Below are 11,095 nucleotides of genomic sequence, written 5' to 3' on the forward strand. Positions count from 1 at the left end.
ATGCAGAACATATATACTAAACTTAGCTTATAATTTAAAATTACTAATATACCCGTAATTTATAAATACTTTTTATTTTTGTATGTTATAGAATGTCCTTGGTTATTATATTAGTGTATAGTACATTAATATAATTTGTAAACTAAAAATATATTTACATAAGTATAAATACATTGATAAATATATAAATAAATATATTAAAATTATATGTATATGATATTTGGAGATACACTTGAAAACTTTTTCCTAAATACAAGTGCACGGAGATTATACACAGCACACCATTACCCACTAGATATGACAATATTCTGGGGCCTGTTTATGTTTTGGTAGAGCAGAAATCCCCTCTTCTTTGGCATTTACTATACATAAATCATGTGTTGGTCCATCTGTCCTGGTCTAAGTGTCTACTCGAAGTGCAGAGACTCTGTCAGGGACAGAGTCCCTGCCTTTGTATGGTTGACAAGCACATGGTCCAGTAATGGCAGGCCAGTAACATCAGTTTTGGTCTACCCAAGAATTTTATCTTGTGATTTTAAATGATGTTGGAGACAAGATATATAAACAGATCATACAACTAAACATCAAAAAAATAAACACCCCAATCAAAAATGGTCAAAAGAACACAATAAACATTTTTTCTAAATAGGAAATGCATGTGGCCAATAACACATAAAAAGATACCCAGCATCACTAATCACCAGGGAAATGTAAAATAAAAACACAGTGAGATATCACCTCATACCTATCAGAATGGCTATCATCAAAAGTATACCCATGCTTGATTCATGTCAGTGTATGGCAAAAACCACCACAACATTGTAAAGTAATTAGCTTCCAATTAAAATAAATAAATCAACTTTTAAAAAGAGAACACCGATAACAAATGTTAGCAAGGATGTGAAGAAAAGGGAACACTTATACACTATTGGTGGGAATGTAAATTGGTGCAGCTACTGTGGAAAACAGTATGGAGGTTTCTCAAGAAACTAAAAATAGAACTACCATATGACACAGAAATTCAACTCCTGAGTATATGTCTGAAAAAAACAAAAACACTACTTGGAGAAGATACATGCTTCCCACTGTTAATAGCAGTGTTATTTACAGTTGCCAAGATTGGAAGCAACATAAGTGTCCAACAACAGATGACTGGATAAAGAACATGTGATATATATATATATATATATATATATATTACTCAGACATAAAAAGGAATGAAATAATGCCATTTGCAGCAACATGGATGATCTTGGAGGGCATTATGCTAAGTGAAATAAAACAGACAGAGAAAGACAAATACTGTATGATATCACTTATATATGGAATCTAAAATATAAAACAAAGACATGTATATAAAAAAACAGGAACTGACTCACATGTATAGAAAACAAGCTAGTGGTTATCAGTGGGGAGAGGGAAGGGGGAGAGGCTAATATAGAGGTAGTGTATTAATAAGCACAAATTGTTATGTATAAAATAAGCTACAATATATGGGAATATAGCCAATATTTCATAATAACTATAAATGGAGTATAACCTTTGAAAATACATACATACTTACATAATGTTGGGGAAAAGCATGTCATGATGTAGAGAGATGGTCATATATTGTAATTATAAAGTGAAGTAGCTTACAATAACAACAGGATGATCAATATTTTTAAAAAAAACCCCACAAATCACAGATATATTCATGGAAAAAGACAAGGAGAAAATAGCCCAATATACTCATCATGGTGTGCAAGAGTAGGCATTTTAATTTTTTTCTTTATAGTTATTGAATATCTTTGTTTTCTAAAATTTCTGTTAGAAGTTCATGTCGCTTTTGTAATCAGGAAAAACACTCTTTTTTAAAAGAAAATAAATTGAGCACATGCACTTGAGAAGGATGTATGCATCCTTTCAGTATACAATGCAGACACAGAAAGAAAAATGAGCCTCTCTTGTCACAGTTTCCTGCAAGAGGATGCTGAGGATCTTATCACATCAGCACGGTGAGGGCACTGGGAAGAAATTTCTCTTGGGTCTCAGAATCAGGAAGAGCTACACTGGTTTGCTTTTATCTTATGGTCACTGTGATGCATGTAATTCTACAGTCTTCAAATGGTTTTGCCGGACAATCCACTGAGATTTTAATTTTTTATTTTGAAGTAATTTTAGATTTACATGAAAGTTGAAAAAAACAGTACCCTGCATCCAATTTTCCTAAGTGTTAACATTCGTACTCTAGTACTAACTAAATGTCTTAGTCCACTCAGGCTGCTCTAATGAAGTACCATAGACTGGGTGGCTTGTAAACACCAGAAATTTATTTCTCACAGTTCTGGAGGCTGGAAGCCTGATAAATGGGTGCCAGCATGGTTGGGTTCTGGTGAGAGTCCTCTTTTGCATTGCAAACTGCCATCTTTTCTGTGTCAGCAGGGGGTGGAAGGGGTGAGGGAGTTCTCTAGGACCTCTTTTTTATAAGGGCACTAATCCCATTCATGAGGGCTCCACCCTCATGCCCTAATCATTTTCCAAAGGCCCCACCTACACATACCACCACATTGGGGATTAGGATTTCAACATATGAATTTGGGGAAACAGGGAACATTCAGTCCATTGCACTAAACATCAGAGTTTGTTCTGATTTCTCCAGTCTGTCTACTGATTTTTCTTTTTTTTCTGTTTCAGAATCCCACATAGCATTCAGTTGTCATGACTCCTTAGTCTCCTCCAAACTGTAACAGTTCTGTCTTTCATGACCTTGATGCTTTTGAAGATACTGGCCAGGTACTTTATAGAACACCTTTCAAGTTAGGGTTATCTGATTTTTTTTTCTCATGATTAGATTGAGGTTATATTTCCTGATCTTGAATAATAGTGTCCCCTTGCACATTTTTATCACACAATCTTAAAATCATAAGTGTAATTGCAAAGATATTATTTCCAATCTATTATAAATATCAGCATTTTAAATAATGTTTTTACTTCACTCTTTTAAATGTATTCTAAATACCAAATACCAAAGTGATTTTTAACCATAGTCATTTTATTTTAAAACATACAAACATTTAACATTTTATTCCTTGAATTTGTATTTCTAGTTCATTTCCCTCAGAGAATTTTATCTTAAGGTAATACATTATTTATATGTGAAAGTCCTATAATGCTTCCCCATTAGGCTTCTCTGCAACAAAGATATACTTATAAAGTGAAATTAACTTTTATTTCCTGTGCCCATAAAACACTAATTATTAAAAATTATTACAATTAATGTACATAAATAATCAAAACAAAATAAATATATTTAAATATTTTGAAAATAATTCATAGTTGCAAAAAGTATTTTTTCTTTATATGCAATTCAATGAAATGAATGGGGCTTTTTTTCAGGTATCCATGGATAAATATTACTGTATTGCTAGAAATATTAAATATTTAGCATCAATTCTAATTTTCTTTATATACATAAGGACTGAGAAATCTTTTTTAATTATTAATTTTAAAAATTTATTTATTTTTAATGAATAATAATTATCCTTACAGATAATTAGCCTTACAAAATTTTGCTGTTTTCTATCAAACTGGTCATATAAATCTAGATCATATAAATAAGAAGATGAGAATTGAAAAGTTTTATTATAACACTGTCATATAATTCTATGGATTCCTTCTGAGTTCCAAACCAAATATCAGACTGATCTCCCAATAAAAATAACTTTGCTCCATTTTTTATTGTGATAGAATTCACATACCATAAAATGCACCCCTTTAAAGTATAAAATTCAGTGGTTTTAGTATATTTTAAAAGTGGCACAATCATTCAGTTCAGTTCAGTTGCTCAGTCATGTCTGACTCTTTGTGACCCCATGAATTGCAGTATGCCAGGCCTCCTGTCCATCACCAACTCCCGGAGTTCACTCAAACTCTTGTCCATCAAGTCAGTGATGCCATCCAGCCATCTCATCCTCTGTCATCCCCTTCTCCTCCTGCCCCCAATCCCTCCCAGCATCAGAGTCTTTTCCAATGAGTCAGCTCTTCTCATGAGGTGGCCAAAGTATTGGAGTTTCAGCTTTAGCATCATTCCTTCCAATGAACACCCAGGACTGATCTCCTTTAAAATGGACTGGTTGGATCTCCTTGCAGTCCAAGGGACTCTCAAGAGTCTTCTCCAACACCACAGTTCAAAAGCATCAATTCTTCGGTGCTCAGCTTTCTTCACAGTCCAACTCTCACATCCACACATGACCACTGGAAAAACCATAGCCTTGACTAGATGGACCTTTGTTGGCAAAGTAATGTCTCTGCTTTTCAATATGCTATCTAGGTTGGTCATAACTTTCCTTCCAAGGAGTAAGCATCTTTTAATTTCATGGCTGCAGTCACCATCTGCAGTGATTTTGGAGCCCAGAAAAATAAAGTCTGACACTGTTTCCACTGTTTCGCCATCTATTTCCCATGAAGTGATGGGACCAGATGCCATGATCTTAGTTTTCTGAATGTTGAGCTTTAAGCCAACTTTTTCACTCTCCTCTTTCACTTTCATCAAGAGGCTTTTGAGTTCCTCTTCACTTTCTGCCATAAGGGTGGTGTCATCTGCATAGCTGAGGTTATTGATCTTTTTCCCAGCAATCTTGATTCCAGCTTGTGCTTCTTCCAGCCCAGCGTTTCTCATGATGTACTCTGCATATAAATTAAATAAGGAGGGTGACAATATACAGCCTTGACGTACTCCTTTTCCTATTTGGAACCAGTCTATTGTTCCATGTCCAGTTCTAACTGTTGCTTCCTGACCTGCATACAGATTTCTCAAGAGGCAGGTCAGGTGGTCTGGTATTCCCATCTCTTGAAGAATTTTCCACAGTTTATTGTGATCCACACAGTCAAAGGCTTTGTCACAGTCAATAAAGCAGAAATAGATGTTTTTCTGGAACTCTCTTGCTTTTTCCATTATCCAGCAGGTGTTGGCAATTTGATCTCTGGTTCCTCTGCCTTTTCTAAAACCAGCTTGAACATCTGGAAGTTCACAGTTCACTTATTGCTGAAGCCTGGCTTGGAGAATTTTGAGCATTACTTTACTAGCGTGTGAGATGAGTGCAATTGTGTGGTAGTTTGAGCATTCTTTGGCATTGCCTTTCTTTGGGATTGGAATGAAAACTGACCTTTTCCAGTCCTGTGGCCACTGCTGAGTTTTCCAAATTTGCTGGCATATTGAGTGCAGCACTTTCACAGCATCATCTTTCAGAATTTGAAATAGCTCCATTGGAATTCCATCACCTCCACTAGCTTTGTTCATAGTGATGCTTTCTAAGGCCCACTTGAGTTCCACATTCCAGGATGTCTGGCTCTAGGTGAGTGATCACACCATCGTGATTATCTTGTTCATGAAGATCTTTTTTGTACAGTTCTTCTGTGTATTCTTGCCACCTCTTCTTAATATCTTCTGCTTCTTTAAGGTCCATACCATGTCTGTTCTTTATCGAGCCCATCTTTGCATGAAATGTTCCCTTAGTATCTCTAATTTTCTTGAAGAGATCTCTAGTCTTTCCCATTCTGTTGTTTTCCTCTATTTCTTTACATTGATCTCTGAGGAAGGCTTTCTTATCTCTCTTTGCTACTCTTTGGAACTCTGCATTCAGATGCTTATATCTTTTCTTTTCTCCTTTGCTTTTCGCTTCTCTTCTTTTCACAGCTATTTGTAAGGCCTCCTCAGACAGCCATTTTGCTTTTTTGCATTGCTTTTCCATGGGGATGGTCTTGATCCCTGTCTCCTGTACAATGTCATGAACCTACGTCCATAGTTCATCAGGCACTCTGTCTATCAGATCTAGTCCCTTAAATCTATTTCTCACTTCCACTGTATAATCATAAGGGATTTGATTTAGGTCATACCTGAATGGTCTAGTGGTTTTCCTTACTTTTTTCAATTTAAGTCTGAATTCGGCAATAAGGAATTCATGATCTGAGCCACAGTAAGTTTCTGGTCTTGTTTTTGCTGACTGTATAGAGCTTCTCCATCTTTGGCTGCAAAGAACGTAATCAATCTGATTTCGGTGTTGACCATCTGGTGATGTCCATGTGTAGAGTCTTCTCTTGTGTTGTTGGAAGAGAGTGTTGCTATGACCAGTGCGTTCTCTTGGCAAAACTCTATTAGCCTTTGCCCTGCTTCATTCCGTATTCCAAGGTGAAATTTGCCTGTTACCCCAGGTGTTTCTTAATTTCCTACTTTTGCATTCCAGTCCCCTATAATGAAAAGGACATCTTTTTTGGGTGTTAGTTCTAAAAGGTCTTGTAGGTCTTCATAGAACCGTTCAACTTCAGCTTCTTCAGTGTTACTGGTTGAGGCATAGGCTTGGATTACTGTGATATTGAATGGTTTCCCTTGGAAACGAACAGAGATCATTCTGTCATTTTTGAGATTGCATCCAAGTGCTGCATTTCAGACTCTTTTGTTGACCATGATGGCTACTCCATTTCTTCTAAGGTACACTCATTACCACTATCCAATTCCAGAATAGTTTCATCACACCAAAAAGAAATTCCTTGCACATTAGCAGTCACTTATAATTTTCCCTCCCGCCCACCCAACCCCAGCCCTTGGCAACCACTAATCTTTCTTTTCTATGGATTTTCCTATTCTAAGCATTTCATATAAATGTAATAGTATAATGTGTGGCCTTTGGTGTTTTTATTTTTTTTGCTTTTCTCAGTATTTTCAAGGTTCATTGTTTTTATGGCTTAATAATATTCCATTGTATGGATGTATCTCATTTTCTTTACCCATTCATCAGTTGATGAACATTTGATTTGTTGCCACCTTTTGGTCATTGTGAAAAGTGCTGTGATGAACATTTGGATGAAAGTTTTTGGGTGGACATATGTTTTCATTTTTCTTAGGCATATGTACCTAGAGTAGGATTTTGGGGTCTTATGATAACTCTATGTTTAACCTTTTAAGGATGTGCCAGACTCTTTTCCAAAGTGGCTGCAATATTTTCCATTCCTACCAGTAGCTTGTGAGCTTTCCAATTTCTCCACGTCCTTGCCAAAGCTTGTTGGCAAAATCTGTCTTTGATTATCTGCATCATAGTGGGTGCCAAGTGGTATCTCTTTGTGGTTTTGATTTGCATTTCTTTGATAACTAATGATAATGAGCAGTTTTCATGAATTTATTTGCCATTTGTATATTCTCTTTTAGGGGTTTCTCCAATGGCTTAGCAGGTAATGAATCCACCCGCAATGCAGGAGATACAGGCAGATGCAGGTTCGATCCCTGGGTGGGGATGATCCCCTGGAAGAGGAAATGGCAACTCACTCCAGTATCCTTGCCTGAAAACCCCATGGATAGAAGAACCTGGTGGGCTACAGTTCATGAGGCTGCAAGAGTTGGCACGACTAAGCGGGGGCATCACAGCAGCAATCCTGAGCTCCACTCATGCCCTTTTCCAGAAAGGCGCATTGGTGTCCCATGGGCCCTTTGAAAATATTAAATAAATATTCTTTTTAGAGAAATATGTCTATTCAGATCTTTGTCCACTTTTATTTGGGTTATATGTCTTTTTGTTACTGGGTTTCCCTGGTGGCTCAGTAGGTAAAGAATCTGCCTGCAATGCAGGAGACCTGGGTTTGATCCCTGAATTGGGAAGATCCCCTGGAGAAGGAAATGGCAACCCAGTCCAGTATTCTTGCCTGGGGAATCTTCATGGACAAAGGAGCCTGGCGGGCTGCAGTCCATGGTGTGGCAAAGAGTCAGACTCAACTGAGCAACTAAGCACACACACACACTTTTTGTTACTAAGTTGTAAGAGCTATATATATATATATATATATATATATATATATATATGTATATGTATATGTATTCTAGATACAAGTCCCTTATCAAATATATGATTTGCAAATATTTTCTCCCATTCTGTATGTTGTCTTTTAACTTTTTGGTGGTATAATTTGCAGTACAAAAGTTTTAAATTTTTCTGTAGTCCACAAAAATTTTGTGTATCCTTTTTTTTTTCTTTTGTCACTTGTGATTTTGGTGACCTGTTTAGGGATCTGTTATCTACTCCAAGGTCACAAGGATTTACAACAGTGTTTTCTTCTAAGAGTTTTTATAGTTTTAGCTCTGGGTCTCTTGCCATTTCCATATGAATTTTAGGTTCAGTATGTCAACTTCTGCAAGAAAAGCCAGTTGGGATTTTTTTAGGGATTGTACTAAATTTGTAGATCATTTTGAGAAGTATTGCCATCGTAACAATATGTCTTCTGATCCATAAACAAGGAATGTTTTTCCATTTATTTAGGTTTTCTTTTATTTTCATTCAGTGACTTTTATACTTTTCAGTGTGCATCTTACACTTCTTTTGCTAAATTTATTCCTAATCATTCTTTATTGCAAATGGAATTTTTAATTTGATTTTCAATTTGTCTGTTAGTGTGTAGCAGTACAATTGATTTTTGTATATTGATCCTGTATCTTGCAACCTTGATGAACATGATTACTAGCTCTACTATGGCTTTTGAGTAGATTCTTTAGGATTTTCTGCATATAAGATTATATTATCTTTGAGTAGGAATATTTTTACTTCTTCCTTTCCAATTAGATGCCTTTTTTTTCTTTCTCTTGCCTAATTGGCTTGACTAGAATCTCTAGTACAATGTCAAATAGAAATGGTGAGAGTAGCTATCCTTATCTTATTCCTGATCTCTAGGGAGAAGGCTCTCAGTTTTATGCTGTTAAATCTGATGTTGTTGTTCTTGTTCAGTTACTCAGTCATGTCCAACTCTGCAGCCTCATGGACTGCAGCACACCAGGCTTCCCTGTCCTTCACCATCTCCTGCAGCTTGCTCAAACCCATGTCCATTGAGTCAGTGATGCCATCCAACCATGTCATCCTCTGTCATCTCCTTCTCCTCCTGCCTTCAATCTTTCCCATCATCAGGGTCTTTTCCAATGAGTCGGCTCTTCACATCAGGTGGCCAAAGTACTGGAGCTTCAGCTACAGCATCAGTCCTTCCAGTGAATATTCTGGTTTGATCTCCTTGCAGTCCAAGTGACTCTCAAGAAGTCTTCGTCAACACCACAGTTCAAAAGCATCAAGTCTTCTGGATTCAACCTTCTTTGTGGTCCAACTTTCACATCCATATATGACTACTGGAAAACCATAGCTTTGACTAGATGGACCTTTGTTGGCGAAGTAATGTCTCTTCTTTTTAATATGCTGTTTAGGTTTATCATAGCTTTTCTTCCAAGGAGCAAGCATCTTTTAATTTCATGGCTGCAGTCGCCATCTGCAGTGATTTTATCTGTGGGTAAATCTGTTGTTAGCTGTGGCTTTTTCATAGATGTCCTTTGTCAGATTGGGGAAATTACTTTCTATTTCTAGTTTGTTGAGTGTTTTTATCATGAAAGGATATTGGATTGTGTCAAATGCTTGTCCTACATCTACTGAGATGAGCATGTGGGTTTTGTCTTTTGTTCTACTAATATGGCATATTACATTGATTGATTTTCATATTTTAAACCAATCTTGAATTCCCGGGGAAAAAATTTCACTTGATCATTGTATGCAATCCTTTTTATGTGTTGTTGAATTCAGTTTACTGATATTTTGTTGATGATTTTTTTATTGTGGTTAAACACACATAACATAAAATTCACTATTTCAACTATTGCAAAGTGTCCAACTCAGTGACATTTAGTACATTCATAGTATTATGCAGTCATCATCACTATTTAGTTCCAGAACATTTCTATCACCCCAAAAGGAAACCCCAGACACATTAAGCAGTCACTCCTCATTCTCCCCTCTCCTTTGCCCTTGGCAACCATTAATATAATCTCTGTCTCTCTGAATTTACCTGTTCTGAATTTTTTTGAGAGTTTTTATATCATATTCATAAGTGATATTCTCTGTAATTTTTGCCCAGGGGTGAAGCGAAAATAACTTGAGTGAAATCCTTTCTATTTAGAGAATGACTATTTCAAATTCCTTATCAGGAAAAGGGAGGCCTAGCCTTTCTGTAAAACACAATTATTCACAGGCCCCTTTGTACCCACTTCATTTGGCAAGAGAGGGAGGTGGGCAGAGGAAAGAAGGAGAGTAGTCTTTCAGCTTTGTCTCCCTTCTGTTTGATATAGATAGAGGACTTTGGAATGAAGGCTTCTTTGCATGGATTCAGGGAAAGTGTGAACATTTATCTTCCTTGCCTTCTAATCTGCCCTTTCTGTTACTGTGTTCAGCCCCCAGTGGCCTCAAGTAGCCAGATCCCAGGACAATATCTCTCCGGTCTCTGCTCCTCAGCTGGAGCCTTTACCCTGAGACTACTCTCAAAATTTGTTCCCTTTTGGATGTCCCTTGCCTACAATCCTTGCTAACTGGCAGATGGCATCCATTTGCTTGAGCCACATGCTCTTGTTTGGTAAAGTCTCCCTAAGGTTTGTCCAGATTCCCTGACCATGATGAATGTCAGGCCCTGAAATTGTAAAAAAAAAAAAAAAAAAGATGAAGTTGTAAAAAAAGGTCAAGAAGGAGGTATTTCTGGAGGGCAGTGTTTATGAAATTTTCAAGTAATGCACATAGGCACGTTTGTCATTTGGTGAAGTAGACTTAAGGAGTGGAAGTGAAAGGTTACTCCCACCTTCACAGCACCCTTCATAGCCCAGTCCACCCTGCAGCTTTGTTGAGAGCTAAAAGTCCTTGGATGGATTTGGTGGTGGGAAAGGTTTTTTTCTCCAGAAAGGCTTTCTAGCTCACACTTCTCCAGAGCCCAAGGACACTCCCAGACTCAAGATGATGTCATTGGAGTGTTTTTAGATAGAGAATTTGAGACTTACTCTGACCTCATGTGCTTTGTGTTTCCAGCCGAACTCAAACTTTCCAAGACTTAGGTTCATTTACCTTTAGCCAAAAATTCCCTTTTTTGGCTCCATGTCTAATTACACTTGAGATTCTAAGTCTTCTTGGCCCTCAGGTACCACTTGATCAAAAGTACCACCCATTTAGGTGAGGCCAATGTATCTGACATCTCCTTTGAAGTTCAAATAGGGTCGGAAATGAGTGCAGTATTGCTCACATGATGTCAGCTTCACATATTTGAAATACAGTGTGTG

General features: G+C 37.1%; 1 protein-coding gene across 2 annotated transcripts in view; it reads left to right on the plus strand.

Moving 5' to 3' along the window:
* Nucleotides 1-7,497, plus strand: part of PABIR2 (PABIR family member 2) — a 74,627-nt gene extending 67,130 nt beyond the window's left edge. For both annotated transcript variants that reach the window (XM_086389236.1, XM_086389238.1), the window contains exon 11: nucleotides 7,184-7,497. The gene's annotated coding sequence lies outside the window, so the exon portion shown is untranslated. The remainder of the gene's footprint in view (nucleotides 1-7,183) is intronic.
* The last annotated feature ends 3,598 nt before the right edge of the window (nucleotides 7,498-11,095 follow it).

The sequence above is a fragment of the Bos grunniens genome, chromosome X (genome assembly GCF_055505025.1).
Source record: "Bos grunniens cultivar Pamir isolate PY7600 chromosome X, Bosgru_T2T1.0, whole genome shotgun sequence".
Classification (NCBI taxonomy): Eukaryota; Metazoa; Chordata; class Mammalia; order Artiodactyla; family Bovidae; genus Bos; species Bos grunniens.